A 20,766-nucleotide genomic window follows, 5' to 3' on the forward strand; every position below is an offset into this window, starting at 1 on the left:
CATTTATTTGAGGGGGAAAAAAACATATTTTGTAACATTATACATTACTGTCACTTTTAATCAATTTAATGCATCTTTACTGAATAAAAGTGTTAATATCTGTTTAAAAAGTAATCTTACTGACCTTGAACTTTTGAACAATAGTGTATATTATGTTATATTATAATTATTCCCAAAGTTCTGATGATTTATACAACCAGGCACAGTTGCAACATGATGCGTATTGATTATGGTCAGTGTGTTTGATTCATAATGAGAGGTAGAGAAGTCTTGTGAAATTAGTTTGAAAATATTTATTTGCAATTGCACATGCAAAAATCTAGTTCAGATCATATTATTGGAACAGTTCAGATACTCTAAAGATTGTATTTTGCCCACATATGCTTCAGACAATGCTTTGTAATCTTTCCCCCATTAATTGGTGACAGTCAATTAATCACAGCCGGTTGAGAACCGCAGGATCTATTGATCTTGTCGGAGGCCTTATTTTTCATCCCTTAAATGACACAGATCGGCACATTTGCCTTGGCCGGGTAATGGAGGGTGGCGAGCCAATGACCCGTGTGTCAGGCCTACATGTGTCCCATGCTCCCCCATCATGAAATGGCATCTTTACCATTTAAACTGGAAAGGTTTAGACTGCCCTAAGAGCAAGGCGCTGGGACAGGCCTTGCTCCGCTGCTTAGCTGACCTTTCTGTTTAAAGCTTAATCACTGGCAAATGCTTACATTAATTAGCCTGCCCTCTATCCCTCTTTCTCTATCCCCCCTCCCCCCACACGCACACCAACGTGGCCATCATGCCAGTGGTTTTAGCGTCGCTGGCGAACCAGAATGAGTGTAACCTGCAGTCGCGCACATCTTGAGGACATTAAGACATTTCCCCCGCACTCCTGCAGGCTCCGTGTATTGATTAGCGTGGCCCCTGACCGCGATCGCTGCGGTGCGAAAGAGTGTGTCATGGAGATGAGGGGCCCCTGCTGTCCATGGGGTTCTTTCCTAAGCCACAGTCGAGCCGCAGCTGACGCCCCCTCCACAGCTCAGGCACCTTTCATTGCCCTTTCGCAACCCTGCCCTTTAAAAGTCGGAGCGGCATCCGGTTCTTTACGTTTTGTATCATGTATTGAAGCTCACGGCATCTGGAATTATCCATTATGTCTCAGAAACTGTGCTTAAAGCTTGCAAAGGAGGAATAAAACATCTTTGGAGACGTTCAAACCAGATGTGTTCTGGTAGGTGTTTCAACTGGAAGCAACTTGAACTGACCAATCTTAAAATATATCAGTGCCATTGTTTTGTCTTTCAAGATGCACACCAGTAATGTTTTTTTTCTAAGGCACGTTTATAAAAGCTACTTAAATGCCCTAATTAAACTAAATCCTGGCTTAACCTAAGCCCTGTCTGTGAAACCAGGCCAGAAAGAAGTATGAATAAGTATTCTGTGGGATGATTCCAGATGTTTGTTCAACCAATGACAGATGGGAAACGTGTTTGGAAACAGGCATTATTTCTGCAGTTCTGTTTGTTGGTGGCTTGACGCCAGTGTTGACAACATCTTGTGGCAATTATTTTAACGCTTTGCTGAATTGGTGACTAATTCGTATGAAGGGATACGATCTCATTCGTACATGTTTGTACGATCTGCTTACGCCCCAGTGATGGATAGCTTTAGGGGTGAACCTTCAGTCCTACTTTTTTTCAATAGTCATACATTTGTGTACGATTCACATTGTACAAATTCATACAAAATTCCCACCAAGTAACACAGTTACGTTTTCCTGTGAGATAAATGGAAATGGTGAAAGAAAAAAATCATGAGATGGAGGAAAAATTATTCGTCAATGTTTTTCGCTCTCTCTCGCAAATGTTTTGCGTTCCCCTGAGAAACTTTGCGTTCGCTCGCAAAGAGCTCAAAAGGTTTATCGGGGGAAACACAACAGATTTGTGAGAGAACGCAAAAGCATTGACTTATTTTCACCATCGTGTCGCTTAGGGGCTCTGTAAGTATTGAAGAAATCACTGACTTTACAACAAATATTGACTGTTCAATGAACGAGTTCTCTTATGATCATCAATGCGTTTCTTTGATCGAAAATACAGTAAAAAAGTTGTAACATATTTAAAAATGTAATGTGATGCAAATCTGAATTGTCAGCTTCATTACTCACACGATCCTTCAGAAATCATACTAATATTATTAATGTTGAAACCAGGTGTAGAAACTGAGATACATTTTTGTTTCAGGATTCTTTGATGAACAGAAAGTTCAAAAGAGCATATATTTCAAATAGAAAGATTTTATAACATTATAAACGTCTTACTGTCACTCGCTAAATAAAAGTAATAATTTCCTTAAATAAGAAATCTTACTGCCCTCAAACTTTTAAGCAGTAGTGTAGACTTCGAGCTCTCTTAAGATGCTTGTCCTTCCCTCAGATTCATCTGATTAGATCTTTTTTTTACACACTGACATTGATCCGCAGGGTTGCATGTCAAAAGTGGAGCTATTTTTAACTTCGACACAGTTAAAAATAAGAAACCGCGACCAAAGACATCCATACGGCGCATGCTTTCATAAACCAAAAGTTAAGCATAGACTAAACACAAGAATGCATTCTCTAATTCAAAGACTAGGCACGAAATGAATGCATGCATAAAAACACTTCTCTAATGGAGAGCGTGGGACGCCACCCCAATTGTTAGTATCAAAGTCTGTTCTCTAGCCGTTTCCCACCACCCCCTTCCTCTCACTCTCTCCAGCCTCAAATTTATTCTCCTCCGCGGGTGCAGTTTTAGTGGTGGGCCGTGCGTCGCGGTGCAGAGAGGAGCAGCGTGCGCTGGTTTTATTGCATTGCCTACAGGCTGGTTGAGCCACACGACTCGCTCGTGCCCCCCCCCCCCCTCCTCCTCCTCCTCCACACCACAGATGAGGCTCCGCTCAGCCCCGACAGTCCTGGGCTCCGCTACACCCCTCTTCCTCCATCCGTACCTCTCTCAAGGGGCCCCTGGGAGCCGAGGGTGGATTATTATGGAAATACTATCATCCACTGGCCCTCTGAAGCACAGCTGGGCAGGGCCATCATTACATGCACTGTGGCAATCTGTTCTGGGAAGGGCAAACGCAAACGTCGCGGTACAGATGAGAGTGGCATGCATAGATCACAGAAAATGTGATTAAAATGTGTGCGGGTGAAGAATGCAAAAAACATCATGTGGGCATCTTATATCAAGTGCCTTCAAAATGACCTCCATAAATTTTGTACTTTTTGCCTCCGGTTTTATTAGGGCGTGTAACTTACGTGTAAATAAGACTATAAATACATTTTCATCTCAGGTATTTTATGTCCACCTGCATTACAGCCGGTTTCTTCGCATCACAGGCCTAATGCTGTTGTGTTACAGCGCTGATATCAGCGTAATCTGTGCGGCAAACGTCGCCGGTTTTGTTCCTGTCGAGGAACGGATGGCGTGTCCGTGTATCAATCATAGTCACCGGTCTGAGCACTGACCAGCCTCTGAGTGATTACGTTTAGTTCCTTACGAGATATTTCTGCTGCGCTTGTTATCAGATTAACCCTCCCACTGAGGCTTATCATTCACTGCCCAATAAACGGGGTCAGTCACATCCATCAAATTACTGTACTCGCGCTTTCTGCCTCAATCTCCTTTACTTGCTCAAGTAGATGTAAACAAAACAGTAACATAATCATCACTGGTTCAACCTGAGTTATAAAATCCTCATTTCATTTATTTGCAGCACATATACTGGCATAGATTTTTGAGAAAAAGTCGATAAAAGAGCATAACATATTCTCATGCTTAAAACAGAGGTGGTCGGCTCGTGGAATTTGTCACAATGACCCATTAAAAATGCATAGAACCTCATTAACTTCTGCAGAGACAGAAAGCTCTGTCTTATAATCTTTCTTTTTATATCACTTCTTTTTATATATTTGTGCAATATTGGATTCAAGGCGACAGCTTTATGACTCCAGCATGTGATCTTTTGAATTCAGCGTGTGAAAAAAAGAGATTTTTGAGAATATGCAAATAGACGTTGAGATAAAATATTTGAAATTTACATAAAAAAAAAAAACATTTATTTTACATTGCTTAATGCTTTTATTTTAGTAATTATAATTATTTGCAGTATGCAGTTTTTTAATTAATTAAGTTAATTTGTTTTACCGCAGGGCTGTTTAAATGAACTAGGCAAAAAAAGTGATTAACATTGATGAAAAAATAAAAATGGTTAGTCACATCACTAACCATTAGACACTGAATATACATTTTCCAATATAAACTGTAAAATAAAATCTTGGTGTAAATTAACATGAGCATAACTGACATGCACCAACCTCCAAAATGAAAAAGTGCTCATTTTTAAAGTCACTTCTAATTGTGGCCTCACGGCATGTGCGTAGACATGCAAAACACGCGTCTTGTAATCAAACACACTCTGAGCATAAGGGCTTATTAATTATTAGTGCCCACTTGACTTCATATTGTGCTGCTGGTGGCCTGGTCAAAGATTATAATTACCACTTTGCTGTTTGTATCGTATTCATCTCCTCTTGCCTATAGTACTGTATTACTCTCTGCATCTCCCCTTCTCTCTCTCTTTCACTCTCTCTCTTTCTCTCTCTCTCTCCCGTACACAAGACCAAAAGTGCAGGCACATCATTTATTGATAAGACAAAAAGAATGTAATGAAATTATCAATGTTCTTGAATTAATTATGAACATGATTAAGAAAGCTAAAATCTCAGGAGCCGGGATCTCATTACCCATTCAGTCTCAGGGATTGCTTTCATTCAGGGAGAGGCAAAAGAAGCCGTCCACCCGGCCCGGCTCGAGCAGTCGCATGGAGCTCCTCTTCACCCGGCTTCTCTGTCCCTGATTTACTCCCTCCCGCTCGCTGCGCCGCTCCGTCCTGCCGGAGCCAAATGAGATCCGCGACCGCTGGCACGCAGAGAGGTCCTGACCTTCCCCTCTAGATACCAGCTCCTCACTGGAGGTAAGAAACACAAGCTGGTTTTACTGGACAGCAGCCGCCCGGCTCGTGGTTTAGCAGTCCTGGGAGGAACAGTCTGTTTATACTGGATGGTGTTCTTCTAATTGTGGATATAATTACTTATAATCTACTTTTCTGTTATTTCAAGTTTGTTCAGTGAAGCTGTCTTGTGTTTGTATGGAGGGTAGCCTATGTGTGTTTCTTTAAAGTCTGAGGACACACATACAATGTGAAGTGGAGTTTTTAAAATTCATTGAAATATAAGTTTGGAATTTGCATATTGACTTTTAATAAAGGAACAGTAACATTTAAGGCCAAAGAATCTAAGAGGCCATTCGTGCAAACTGTCATTAAACATGAGTGCTTTGACTGGAATAATTTCTGATATATTTATTGAGAGTCATTTCTGACAAATTAATAAATCAAATTGGCATTTTATATATTTATTATTATTGCTCTGCAAAATTAAAATTGGCATGCTTTATGAGTAAAGTCCATTTTTGTTCAAACAGACTTCTGCATAAAGGAAAATTATACAAATATCTCAATGTTTAGTGTGGTCCGATAAAGCATTCAATCCTTATTAAAATAATGACAGTTGTGTATTAAAAGTTTTCCAATTTTCTTCGGGTGTCTGTCGCGTCAATCATTCAGGATCTTTGCATTATTATCGCGCCTTCGCTGAGTATTTGTTTTTTTACCTGCTTGTTTGGTGTGAATTAGAATGAGTCACTCTTGTGGAGACGAGTGTGAGAATGACAATTGGTAGTTTTTTGTTTTTTTTCGTTTCTTTGGTCACATGGGGAAATGTGCGCCAGTATATGGGCGTCCCCAAAGGAATGGAGCTGGGGTTTCAGAGTCCCATCGCTCCCAATGTCTCTGTCTTTCTCCCTTCCTGTCTATCTTTCTCATATTCCTGTTGTCTTGCCTCTTTTTTCTTTCTCTCAATCTCTTGTGTCTTCCCATCATCAGGCTCCAACACACACACACACACACACACACATTTACTGCACTACTGCATTGTAAAGCCGCCCATAAGGGAGCGGTGTGCAGTTGGCGGAGAACTTGTCGCATTGTGATGATACCTTCTCAACTATTTTGAGGCCCTGCAGTAAGTAAACATGTATCCTGATGTCTCTAATATGACCTAAACAGCTAAGAACACACCAAACTGTCATTATTCTTCTAGATAAGAAGCTTTATATGTATGATATTCGTGTTTTGCGCGGTCTCCGCGGGTAAGAAAGCCTGTGGAGGATAATGAGAGCTCTCTGGCCTGAGGATTGATCCGTGTATTGGATCTCACATAAGACTGCTGTTACTGGATATTACCCAGCGCTATCGGCCAGCCGTGATGGCCTCGTGATAAGAAGTGCTTACCAAAGGGGAAGCTCCTACAGGGCAGATACGGTTTCTCAGCCGCCCTCAGGGGACCGTCAGCCTCATACTGCTGAGCTCAGGAACTTTTTACCTCATCAAGTAAATTCAGACCCTTATCAAGTTACCAAGCAGGCCTCTTCCAGTCGAACAAATATTTCTGCCCATTGTCACTGTCAGTGCCGAAAGAGCTGGAGCGGTCACATTACCGGGCAGCTGCTTTTCATTGATAACCTGGGAAATTTGGGAGGTGATGGATTTGTTTGGGTAATTAGAAGCTGGAAAAGTAGTGGACGTGCTAAACTTTATCTCTTTAGCCGTCTTAACAGTCTCTTTCTCTGGGAGTCGTTACTTTTAAGATTCAAATTCATGTGGGACGAGAATTCCCAAACAAATTATTCAGAATTTACAGTCTGGATTGAATTTGTTGAAGTGTTTACGTCCTTTAAAGATAATGGCATTGTTGACAATGCAATCTACGTCCTGTAGCGCAGTTTAGTGTGTTCTGGACCTCTAAAAGATGCTAAGCTCTCAGATAATGAAGTGGTCGGCACGTAATGTGCCATCTCGACAGTTTCATCGGGAGTTGTTCAGCCCTTCGTCGCAGCGTTTAGGGCCCAACAGAGAGGCGATGTAGCACTCGCGGCGGAGTTTGCTTCTACCGCTGCGGCAGAATGAGCCAGGTGGCATCTGGTACCCGTTGCCTGCCAGCGGAGGAGGGCCCAGATGGCGCGTTAAGCAGGCTAATTATTTCGACACAAAACTCTGATAACGCAGCCCGCCAGGGTCCAGTTTCCCTCTTTTGAATCTTACTCACCGGGCTTTGTCTCGGAACCGCCCTCGCTCTCTTCCAGTGAATGTGTCCTTGCGGGGTTGAGTAACTGGATCCCACAAACTGGTGGTAAATTGTGAGCGATCCCATGCAGTGGGAGGTGACAGCTGTAATGTTAGTCCTGAGAGGTGTCGTGGTATAAAACGACACGCTGGTTTTAGTCAATTACATAACTACATGGATGGAGAAAAGGACAAAATCCTCAAATCTGTTGTACTACCACCTGCTTTTACCTGAAATGTAGTCAAACTGTGCTTAGACATATCTTTAGGAAGGGTTGAACTGTATGAGCCGTGGCCTAACACTGCGACTCTTAGGTAATGACCTCAAAAACAGGTTGTTGTTCTCATAGGATCACTGACTTCAGGGAAGAGCCATGGTAAATGCAAATTATAAAATGCAACTAAACATACACTAACGTTCAAATGTTTTTTTATAGGAATATTCTCGATCAAAAGTGACTTTAAAGACTTTTATAACATTAAAAATTATTTCAATTTTTTTCTTAAATGCAGTTCAACAAAGAATCCTGTAAAAAAAGGATCAGTTTCACACAGATGTGAAGCAATATAAATATTTTGTAACATTATAAATGTATGTACTATCACATTTAATCACTTGAATCAGTCTTTGCTAAATAAATCTTCTTTTTTAATCACTTACCCCAAACTTTTGAACGGTAGTGTATCACAATTTTCACAAAAATATGAAGCAGCACAACTGTTTTCAACATTGATGATAATAATAATAAATGTTTCGAGAGTAGCAAAAAAAAAAAGCATATTAAAATGATTTCTGAAGGATCATGTGACACTGAAGACTGGAGTAATGATGCTGAAAAGTCAGCTTTGATCACAGGAATAAATTACATTTTAAAATATTTTAAAATACAAGATAGTTATTTTAAATTGTTACATTTTTTATGTATTTTTGATCAAATAAATGCAGCCTTGTTGAACTTAAGAGACTTTGTTCATAAACATTATAAAATCTTTTCTCAAATCTCAGACCCTTTTGAACGGTATTGTATAATCATAGTTATGGAAAAATAAAAATAAAATAGGCTTCAACTTTTAAAATGGTGGGTGAAAATGCTTCCTTTGTCTTTTGTTGTTTGCATAAAAGATTGTGTGTCCAATTAGACACTAGCCAAATTGGGCAGATATTATGTATTGGATTATTTGCAGAAAAAATATACTATTTGTGCCTCCAGTGTTTTGTACTGTGAATAACTGGCTGTCAATAACATGAAAAAACTGAAATTTTCTGTTTTATCTACATTAAAATGGGCAGTACATGTTATTTGACCTACAGCTCATTGTAATAAAAATATTGTTCAATATTGTTAGATGTTCGATTTTTAAGGATACATTTGCTTACCGGTACTTTTTGTACTATATAAATAATTTTCCGATAATCTAAACAGCAATAAAAGTAGGAAAAAGGCCCCAAAATTTTATTGATGGGTAATATAACACAAAACGCTTGCCACACAATATTTCAGAGCTCAGCACTGTGGGCAAATAAAAGCGTAGTTTTGGCGGTGAATGGTCACCATTTCCCCATCCATTGACCGGGCCGTTACTGTCCAGCGATAGGGCCACTGAGTAATGGGTCAATAAAGGCCAAGTCAGTGCGGAGCACCTGCTATCAGAGCACCGCAATAATGCCGCAATACCTCTCGCTTTCCCTTAAGAGACCGCGGACCTCGTCATGCAGTCCAATCCAAAGTCCTTCTCATAATAAGGGTCACTTACTAAGTCAACATTAAAAGCCTATTCCATTAGGAGTCCAAAATTACACCGGACTTTAATGTCTTCAAACACCAGCAGTTAAGAGCGAAACAGCTCATGTACATTAGCAACACATGTTGAAATAGTCATGAGTTTATTATCGAATCACATGTTTGGCAACACAAATGTTTTTATTCATGGCATACATCTGTTTCCAAGTCATGCTTTCCACATGCCTTATGATGGCTCTTTTGGGAACTGCAGATTGTAGAAAAACAATATTTACTGCGCGGTGAATTTCCACCTTTGAGTTAAACCCTTCATTGATTGTGCATTGGGAGGCTAACACACACACACACACACACCCTCTCTCTCTCTTCTGGTGGACAGAAACACCTCCACCTCAATAAAGACAAGGTGCAGGCCTCCGACTGATAACCTGCTGACTCCTACATCACAGGTTTCCCCTCTGAAATTGAGTCCTACATCATGATCAATTGGTTGATGTCATGGATGAGTAATGCTACTTTACACACGTTATCCCACACACACATACACTTTAATTAACACACTTTCACTCAAACTGACCATTTTCCTGGGCTTAAGCAGAGGAGATGCAGTCCATTACGTAGAGTACACATATTTTGGTTCCGGTACAGTCTTAAATTAAAATAATTTTTGTGAATTGTTTGCTCCAACCTACAATTCTAGCATCATATTGATAACCTAATGAACATAATGGAAACCTATATAATAGCAAGTTAATGCAAATGAGATGTGCTTATAGAGAAAAATGTCAAATTATTTTGTTAAAAAAACAAATCTGAATACTGCTGCTACTGAACAATTTTAATGTTAATTTCATCAATGATTTGGAGTGTCCATTGATTGAGAGAGACATAGCGATTTATAATATCAATTTGCAAAGAGATTTATAAAAAAATATAGAGATTTTTCTGGTATTTCTAGAATTTCATTTATAGGTTGCAAAAAATCTTTTTAGTTAAAGTCAACATGAAATAGAAACGAACACGTCACAATATTCTTCATTTAAATAATTCCCACCCAAGACATATGCAAATAAAGGGGCGGGGCCTGGTTGAGTTAGTTAGTGGTGTATTGAAACTCGTGGTTATGGTAAGGGGCGGGACTTTTCCCAAACACACTTGAAGCGGTTGACCAATTACAACACACTGGTCCAGCCGACCAATCAGAGCACATTGTGCGTTTGAGAAGGAGGGGCTTCATAGAGAAGGAACTAAACAGAGCGTTACTGACAGACTGGGGAAAGAGGTGCTGCAATAATGTCAAATATGGGGAAAATAATGTGTTTTTTGAACAAATCAAGCATGAAAACATAATTTAGTAGACCCCAAAAACTAAATCAAGACTGAAAAAGGGCATAATAGGGTTTCGGAAACTTTCCTTTTCAGCAGACTCTCTGTACCACACAGGAAAACACTTTTTAAACCACTAATGTTAGAAGTTTGCGGTCTAATTAAATACAAAGTAATAAATCAAAGAGCACAATAAAGAAAAGAGTCTGTCATAATAAAGAGTTTTCTGAATAATAGCCATTTCAGTGTTCTTCAGAGACATTTGTGCTGCACAGTATTTGAGACGACTGCATTATAAAACACTATGATCTCTGAATTTGTGACACCCTCTGTGTGAAAGTTAATCATTTTCAGAGTGTGTCATTGATCAGTATTACATCTGGAGACTGGCCTTCTGCCTTTTCCCCAGGAGTCCTGATTCCCTGTGAATTAGCAGCAATAAAGCTATAAAACTGTTCATTTATAACTCCACATCCCTCCGCCTCTCTCTTCCCTCTCTCTTCCCCCTCCTTCACTCCCTAAAGTGTCTCCCATCTGCTTTTGGGACTGTCGCTTGCCGTCTTACAGCAGGAGTGAGATAAGCACAACATTTTCCTGTCGATATGTTTCTATTAGCCTCCGACGCTCCATCCATCAGGAACGTCTTCTGTTTTTTTATCCAGTGCTGAAGTTACCAGACTTACAGCCTAATTTGACTGTATAGGGAAGAAAAAAGAGAGATGTGATGTGTCGAATGTCTGATAGTACTCAGGACAACTTTTGCTGAACTTATTTTACTTGAGTAAAAGTACAGATACCCTAATATATATGACTCTAGGAAAAGTATAAGTACTCATTTTCAATATTACTTGAGTAAAAGTACAAAAAGTTATTGTTTTTTAATGTACCTAAGTACTAAAAGTAAAAAGGATTGATTGATAAAACATGTTTATAATTTATTCTATCCAATAATAGTCATTAGACAGCAATAATAAGAAATATTAGTGCAAATGCATTGATGTACAAATAAGCAAACTTTTCATTTTATTACCAAAACTTATTAAACATTATACTTATTATTATACTCATTGAACATTTTGCATAAGATTTAGTTCTCAACTGACTTAAATATGATGAGTAAATTATCATTTACTAAATTAGTAACGTACATTTCACGCCACTCAAGCTCCTACAATATCGCAGTTCATTTTGAGCGAATCACTGAATCAGTTGTTGACTCCAGAACAGCTGCAATCGAATCAATCCGATTCGGGAATGAATCATTCAGTGCAATTTGTGAACCAGTTCAACAGGTTCGTTGGGAAGAATCGGCTCATCCATGAATTGGACATCGCTATCGTTGGGGTATCAGGCGGTGATTTCTTCAGAAATAATGAGGAATTAAATGTTATTATGAAATGAAGTGCTTTGGAATGCAGTAAAGTAACATTTTCCCCCAATAAAAATACTCTGATCAAGTGTGCTCAAAATTGTTCTTAAGTACAGTAACAAAGTAAAAATATCGAAGTCAACATAGCCATTGCTAATTTTTTCAGTGTTTTTTCACATCAGTTTATTCTTGTGGTATCAGGTTTTTTTTTTTAACGTCTCTTAACAGCACCTAAAAACCGTGGCCCGCGAACCACTTTTTTTTTAATGTTGCACTGTAAGACACCTTTTTATGTCTAAGTTCTTCACTTTTTACCTTTTAACAAGTACTTCAGCCATCAAAGTAGGCATAATTTGAAGGACAAATGGACTTGTAACAGGGTGGATTTTCAACAAGCCATTAGTGTCAAGTATCTTCACTCGTAATCCACTTTAAGAGCATTAAGACAGAAGCACAAATCCCACTGAAGAGGACTAAATCAAACATGCTCTATTGATATTGCCAAAGGTCATGACCTGGAAATGATGTCCCCTTTTGGTCTCTAACCTTTACGCGTGGTTGGGCTATAATGACGTTGCAGAATAGCAGTGAATATTGAGATGTAAGTGACAGTTAGTGTTAATGTCTCATTTAGACACAATAGACGACACAAGTCACGGTGAGATTGCTTATTGATTGCTGGTTAACCATTTGGATCATGGAATCTGTCTATTTGAACGGACTGTTTTTGTCTCTTTTTTAAAGCTCATGAGATTCTGTCATCTTTTACTTGTTCTAAATCTGTATTATTTATTTTTTGTGTGGAATATGAAATAAGATATTTTGAAGAACTGTCCTTTTGTCCAAACAACATCGGATCCCACTGAAATTCATTGTGTACAAGATAAAATATAAAAATGTATGAAGAGCCAAACCCTCAACTCTGGGGCAACTGAAGTGACGGCAGTCAGGTGACAGCAGCATGCAGTTATCTGCATTTGTGTGTGTGTGTGTGTGTTTTGCCACTGTTTTTCACACAGGAAGATGAAAGATTGATTCGAGACAGATCTCTCCTCCACCTGCGGTTCACCTCAGATCGTCTTTTAGCATTGAGATGAGAGAGTCGTTTTAAAGCGCAGACTCTTTAAGCGATGGCCTACTTCCCGTAACGGGCCTCAGTTTGAAACAAAAGCACTACAGGAACTACATCTGAAGCTATTGATTCAGTAATGTCATAAGAGAGAGGGGAACGCAAAGCATGAATGGGCTGTTAAACAGCAAAACCACAGACAGCCGAGTTACTCACACTGCGCTCAGGGCTAAATATGAAAGATTCATTTTGGAGTTTTCTCACTTGTGAATGCTGTACATTTCTGCCTGCTACGCTGATAAATGCAAATCCCACAATGCCAGCAGATGTACACATACACACACACACACACGCACGCACAGATACCTGTATTGTGAAGATATGAGCATATGGCTGTGAACGACATGTGGGTTTCCTGGGAACAGTTTTCCAGATGCTTCCAGAGGAAGAATGCAGACAAAAACATGTCACATCTCTCTCTCTCTCTCTCTCTCTCTCTCTCTCTCTCTCTCTCTCTCTCTCTCTCTCTCTCTCTCTCTCTTTCTCTCTGGCAGGTGTCTTGTACACACTGACTGTTAAGTACTTGATAATCACAATACCTGTGAGCATTAAGCAGAGCAGTGAGGACCCAGATCTCTATCTCTATCTATCTATCTATCTATCTATCTATCTATCTATCTATCTATCTATCTATCTATCTATCTATCTATCTATCTATCTATTTATCGTTCTTTCTGTCCCTCTGTCTGACCATCCATCCATCCATCCATAGTTCTGTCTCTCTATCTATCTATCTATCTAGTTGAATTTATTATAATTTTCCATTCATTTTCATTCTACTTCCTTGCAGTCAAATTTGAATTGCAATTCTGCATCTTCTTTAATTAAAATTCAGGAATTGAAATTGAATTGAAATGTATTGAATTCTAAACGTATTCATATCTAAATGGTGCCCAACCCTGGTTGCAGGACGAGTTACTAATGTTTAGTATGAACAAAATTAATAGTGATGCTCTATAGCGGAAATCATTTTTACATTCAAATCCATAGGTGTCATCTAGTGTGTGACGTGTGAACTAAGGTGAAGCTAGTGAGTGAAATGTGTTTTGTGTCACAGCTCTTCTTTTATGTACGGCTGAAACGCTGTACTGATCAGTTGTCCAGGACCGGAACTATATATCTGATTTATAATTTCTGATAAGAACTCCCTCCCAGCCTTTACCGTTATATTCAGCCCTCATTATATCATATTTACCCCAAACCCCCCGCAGCCGCGATGTAATCCGCAGATAATCACCCCAGCAGCAGTTTTTCTTCCTGCCTTTTTTGTTGCAATCGCTTCTTTTTCTTCAGCGTTTTTTTCCTGCTGTTACTGGTTTCTCAATTCTCCACAGGAAATCCAGTCTTCTAACAGGTCATTTAAATGCTGTCTCTCTTTCACATTATTGATCGGGCGGCCGGCACGGACGAAGGCAGGGTCCTTGAGATGTGTATCTGTCTGGTAAGGGCAGTTGTGTCTACCATGAGCTGAGACACGGCTCTGACCTTGTGCTGATGTGCTAATACTGCCAGAGGAAGAGTCTTTACGAAATTTTTCTTGTTTTTCAAAGTGTCTCAACAAGCCTGTGTTTATTTGAGCGAAAATAGAGTAAAAACAGTAGCATTGCGAAATATCTCTTTATTCACAATCTTAATAACTTTGCAAAGGTTAAGACTTTTTTAAACACAAAATAGGATTAAAATAACGTTGAGTGCTATTGTTTGCTTGACACAAAACACTAGTTAACAAACCTAATTTTGCCGAATCTGTTTTTTTTTTTTAAACAAATCAGAGTTAATGATTCATGACTGTGGCTGAATTCAATTTCAATTCCTGAATTGAAAAAATCGGTTACACTTTATTTTGATGGTCCCAGTTAGACATTCTGTTGACTATATAATGTTGCACTTACATGTCAACTAACTCATTAGAGTATTAGTTGAGTATTAGTAAACTGTTAGAGGAAGGGTTAAGGTTAAGATGAAATTGACTTGTAGTTGCAAAGTTACTTATAGTCAGTAGAATTTCTGTTGTGGAGCATTAAAATAAAGTGTTAGTAGATATTAAGTCTACTAGTTGACATGTGCATGACTTGTAGTGAACAGAATGTCTGTTGTTGGGGAGCATCAAAATCAAGTGTTATTACTTTTGGTAAAATCAAATAATCAAGAAAAAGATGACAATGGCCAATAATACTTACACATTGTAAATGGATGGTCAGATCAAGCACACTACATGGGTACAGTATTCCTCACTGCTGTAAACTGCACATTTTGGCAAATGTAGTTTTCTACAGTATGCATATTTCAAATATATCCTTTGCAAATACATACTATTTGACAGTACTAAAAAAGTAGTATGAAGCCAGCAGTATATGAGCACGCATTAAGATGTTCACTCGCATTCCATTCGGAACATTTTCAAACATTCTTTGAATATCCCACATGTACAACAATCTCCCATCAGCAGTGTCTTCATCATTCGTATGATTAATATAATAACTCACACATGCTTGTTTTTCATCTCCGAGGCCTTCATTTCCCGGCCCACTGTTCCTTTCTGTTTTCTTTTTCAAATGCTCATGCTATGAAGCACATTCATTAATAACCAGCCTTTGTTCTGAGATTTCCATTATCGCTGCAGAAATCTATCACTCTGCATTTCCATCTCTTAACATGCCAGTTTTAATGAGCGACTGGGACTCCAGAGCGATTCATTCAGATATTAAACTAATGGAACGGACTCTGCCCAGTATTTTACTGGGAGAATTGGGAAAATGTGTCCTTTTCCTTTATTTCTAACATTGATTCATAAGATATACCCTAGAGTGGGTTAATCCTGAAGCCTCTCTTGCAATATCCACTAGAGATATGAGTTTGTCCTGTCTGTGAGCAGCGCAGCTTCTCTGGCCTCCAGGCAACCCGTGGTTCGTGGATGAGACTCCATTGAGCATGGCTCGCTTGCAAAAGGCTGAAAATGAAGGCCTTGGTGTAGAAAGGAAATGGCTCTAGCCCACTGACTACAAATACACAGGGTTATATTAACCCTGGAAAGGGGCAGTTAATGTTACACTATGCTGCAGTAGTGTGTTTTCAGTGGCCTCTATGAGAGTTTGGTCAATGCTTCCCAAACAGGGGTGTGTGCATGTAGCCCTTGCTATAATAATACACAAATTGTTCGATTAAAATATAATTCAGTGGTCAAATATAATGGTCATGCATATTTTTCAGTGACTCTTTCTGCATTGTTAGTCATTTGAATTATTTGATTTGTTTAAAAATGCTGCTTCATTCAGGATTTGTCATGAGTGATTCAGTGAATCATTCACTCAGCAGATTTGTTCAAAAACACTGATTCATTCAGGAACGAAACACCTTGGTGTTGTGCTGTTGCTTCGTTTGGATCGGTTTTCGTTGGCGGCACGAAAACAGACAAAGTAACTGGCAACATTGTGTTTAAAATGCAAGTTATGGAATATTTACTTGTTTATTAAACTGGTTCTTTATTGGTCACATGTGATGTACTGTAGTGAAATTTATATTTTTTTCTTAGTTCCCTGTCCCACAGAGCAAAAGCATACAGACCTAACAAGTACATCTATATGAGAATGACATAATAGAGTTATCTATTACATAATAGAGAATTATTAGAATATATAAAATCACACAATCATCCTGCCGTCTGATTACTCCAGTTCTAACATGAGGTTTTCTAGCAACCGGAGACCCTGATGCTGTTGTGTAAGAAAGCACAAAACAAGGTTTTTGAGGCACTCAAAAATATTTCTATGCTTATTTACTTAATAGCTAAATTCCTAAATGTCCACTTATGCAAAATTAGGACATTGCAAAATCATTGTAATGCAGCCAAAGATAAATTATGAATTTTGTATGATGCAAAAAATCATGCATGAACAACCCATCAGTATTTTACACAACTCTCTGTTGAATTTGTGGCCTAATCACCAATATATATAAAGACACGACGTCTTTACATTTGAACAATGACTCTAAAAGTCTGTGAATCGCTGGATGGCATGCACACTGTTGTAAAGGTTGGCTTTTATTGTTGCAGTGTAGATGTAAGCACCACGGTTTGTTAGCCAATCAAATTTGTATCAGTATTGGATTCCAATGGTTCTTCAGTAAAGCAGTTCAGTGATAATGTGTACACGGTTATGCTTATCGACTTAACAAATAGTATTATCAGAGGAAGACCGACTGGAATTGCTCCCCTGTGCATAGAGAATACACACTGAAGAAAGACTATCTGCTCGCATGATAAGACTCTTTTCTTTCTGATGATGTGAACATCATTACTGTGGGTGATATGCAGACTTTAAGTCTATATTCAGCAGACAAATATTATGGTTAGTGCAATTATGATTTGGTTTTATAGAGGCATTGTGTGGGAACAGATTCCACCATCCCTAATATTAAATTAGTATAAAGAAATTTCAGAAAAATGCTTGTTGCGGAGTTAATATCATTAACAAAAACTAAAATATAAAAAACACTTACGCGTTACACTGTCAAAAATGATATGATCAATAAGTCAGCATACAGTATGATTTTTCCAACGCTATCTCACGACCAATTCGTACTAATTTGTACGAGTGATTAAAAGGTGGCTAATTCGTACGATTTGTACGAGTGATTAAAAGGTGGCTAATTCGTACGATTTGTACGAGTGATTAAAAGGTGGCTAATTCGTACGATTTGTCTAAACCCACGTGATGGGTAGGTTTAGGGGCGGGGTCAGGGGTAGGTCATTCGCATGAATTCATACGATTTTGGCAAATCGTGAAATATGTACAATTTAGCAAAAAACTTACATATTCGTACGAGTGAGGTCGTATGAATTGGTACGAATTAGCCACCTCGTAAAATTCGTACGAATTGCCGTGAGATCGGGTTGGATTTTACATTTACTTAAATAATTTAAAATAAGTTAAGCAATTTTCAACTTTAAGGTATACTTTATACAAGATTCAACAAATTTTATCGTGTTTTTATTGTCAATTTAATATAATTAATGTAATATAATTTAAGTTGAAATGACTTATACAGTCAAGTTGATTGTACTTAAAATTAAAGGCAGCAATTATTTGTACAGTGCACTTAAAATAAAATATTAACATAAACGTATATTATTTCAGGTTACAAAGGCAATATTTTTTTATTTTCCTTTAGTTGAACTTGAACTAAAACTAAATAAACTAAAAAAATATATAAAAAAATACTAAAACTATATAGACATTTAAAATAAATTACAAAACCTTTAACGCTTTAAAATTAAAGCGGTAACAGAAAATATAAAAAGTAAAATCTAAACTGAAATATTAACAAAATATCAATGGTTCTAAAAAACTCTGTCTTGTCAGTATCATCTGGTCTGTTGCTATAGGCCACATACTGCTATTTTATTAATTGTTGTACTTTCTAGCACTCAAACAACATCCTGGCCGAAACTGTCTGTTGACACGTTTAGTCGTGAAATATTTATTTTGAGTCTTTTTGCCCGTCGTTCTCTCTCTTGATAAGTGCTCCAGCTAATTCAATCCAGACGGAGAGCTGTCGCTGCACATCATGATGGACGTCTCAGTAACAACCTGGACCCACATGTGCCATTATAATACAGGACTCTGGCCTTGCACTGTCAGAGAAATATTTATGGAAAAAACATATCCTATATATAGCATGAATGCATTTGTCCTGTAATGTGACAAAAAAATGTCCTTAAAGGGGAAATAAAAGAATCCATCACTTATGGTCTTTCCCATCCACAGAAAAACAAAAGCACCCTTTCCCACTGTGTCCAGCATTTGGCGCTGTATCTAGATCACTCGTGACATTCCAGCACTGATCTTATAGCGGTCTATTAATCTAGAGCATTACGGTCCTCCAGTCCCTCTGCAAACAGCCAAGCGGCCCAGAGAGGCTCGTTCAGCCTCTCATCTGATTACACCGCTGTGTGGAGCCGTGGCCCGGGGCCAGGAGCGGTGCGGGGCCCGTGTGACGCCTCACACCTTCCCAGTGTGCCGTAATTATGCCGTGCGGTGTCGAGCAGGTGCCGGCAGATGTGCAGTACTAGCAGCCCTGAAGCAACCTGATCCAGACCTGTGAAATTTGATAGCGTTTAGATCAGGCAAATGGGTATCACGTTAAATTAATCGAGCAGATAATATGACATATGGAATTCCAAGAGCTTGTTTTGAATTTCAGGAATGAACTGATAATGTTAGATGGAAATGTTTCGTTCTTAAAGGGGTGGTTGTGTATGATTTCAATTTTCTAACTTTAGTTAGTGTGTAATGTTGCTGTTTGAACATAAACAACATCTGCAAAGTTACAACGCTCAAAGTTCAAAGCAAAGGGAGAAATTTGCTTTTAAAGAAATAGTTTTTTAAGGACTACAACAAACGGCTGGTAGGGACTACACCACATTCATCCCGGGTTAGTGACATTACCAACCCTAGAATTTACATAAACCCCGCCCCCTGAACACTATATATATATTGTCATGACAGAATATGCTAATCAATGACTAGAAGATACACATCAGCAACATAAATTCATCAACTAACCATTCAGAAATGTCCTGTTGCTTCTACATGTTGTCACTTCTTCTCGAAGTCTCTCCATCTTTGTCTGACTCCGTTTGAACATAAAAGGCTAAACGTTTTTGAACTTTCCAGTGCATGTCTGTGTGTGAGGTAAAAGGACACAAGCTGTTGAAGCTCCGCCCCCTGTGCCGGGAGCAGCAGCTCATTTGCATTTAAAGGGACAGACAGAAAAACAGTGTGTTTTTGCTCACCCTCAAAAAGTTACAACTTTAACATGCTATATAAAAATATCTGTGGAGTATTTTGAACTAAAACCTCAAATACACACTCTGGGAACATCAGAGACTTATTTTACATCTTGTGAAAAGGGCATTATACCCCCCCCCCTTTAAAGAGTTCACCCAAAAATGAAAATGATGTAATTATTTACTCCTCAAGCTTAAATTCAATCTGTTCTTCATTTTAAAGTTATCGGGTTTTTAAAGAAAATTCATATGGATTAGTTTTACGATCTCTTTTTGAACTTTTTGAAGCTTCAAAGTTGTAGTTGCTTAGCTGTCAATGGAGGGACATCAAAAAGATCTTCATTTGTGTTATGTGAGGGTGAGTATTCAATGACAGAATCTTTATTTTTGGGTGAACTAACCCTTTAAGAATGAATTTCCTGAAACATCTGGAATTCTGGTATTACTTTGCTTGATTTAAAAGTAAAATGTGCTTAATTCTTTTTTTTTTTAAATGGTTATATTGTTATTTTATATTTAAATAAATCCTTTTTTTTTTTTATTCTATTCTGTTTAATGTTGTGTTTGATTCAACATCTCTATGGACTTTTTTTAATCATACCGTTTAAAGGGGTCAGTAAGATTTTTTTTATGTTTTTGAACAAAGTATGCTCATATATTCACCAGGGCTGCATTTATGTGATCAAATTTTCAGTCAAAAATAATAATGTTTTCTATTGTAATATATTTGAAAATGTATTTTATTCCTGTGATGAAAGCTAAGTTTTCAGCAGCCTTTTAAAAAAAGACTTAGTTTCAGAATTATGAATAAATTGTTCAAAGTGAAAATATTCCCTATAGTCTTTCAATTAATATGAGGTTCATTGGATGTATAATTCTTACTTAATTGTTATTATTATTTTTAATAAATGGCAGCTCATCACGCCACAGGACCTGTCAACTTTCCAATGTAAACTGACCACATATAAAGAGTGCAAATGAATGTGAGATGTGAAGAATGGTATTTAATAATATGTGAGACACTGAACCAAACTGAAAGTGTGGAGTGAATCACAGATGGTACAGAATCAGGAATGATGACTTGTGTTGGATTAATTATTGAGTCTTTGGCTATTGTGTTGAGCGAGGATCATCAGAGCACGCGGCTCCTAACAGGAAGTGTCACGTCCACATCGGTTAGAGTCGT

General features: G+C 38.3%; 1 long non-coding RNA gene across 1 annotated transcript in view; it reads left to right on the plus strand.

Annotated features, from left to right (window-relative positions):
- Window positions 1–4,900: 4,900 nt before the first annotated feature.
- LOC307007004 overlaps window positions 4,901–20,766 on the plus strand; it is a 36,703-nt gene continuing 20,837 nt past the window's right edge. The window contains exon 1 of the long non-coding RNA XR_013799557.1: window positions 4,901–5,016. This is a non-coding gene — a long non-coding RNA (uncharacterized lncRNA). The remainder of the gene's footprint in view (window positions 5,017–20,766) is intronic.

This window comes from Phoxinus phoxinus, assembly GCF_949152265.1.
Source record: "Phoxinus phoxinus genome assembly, chromosome: 11".
In the NCBI taxonomy this organism is placed as follows: domain Eukaryota; kingdom Metazoa; phylum Chordata; class Actinopteri; order Cypriniformes; family Leuciscidae; genus Phoxinus; species Phoxinus phoxinus.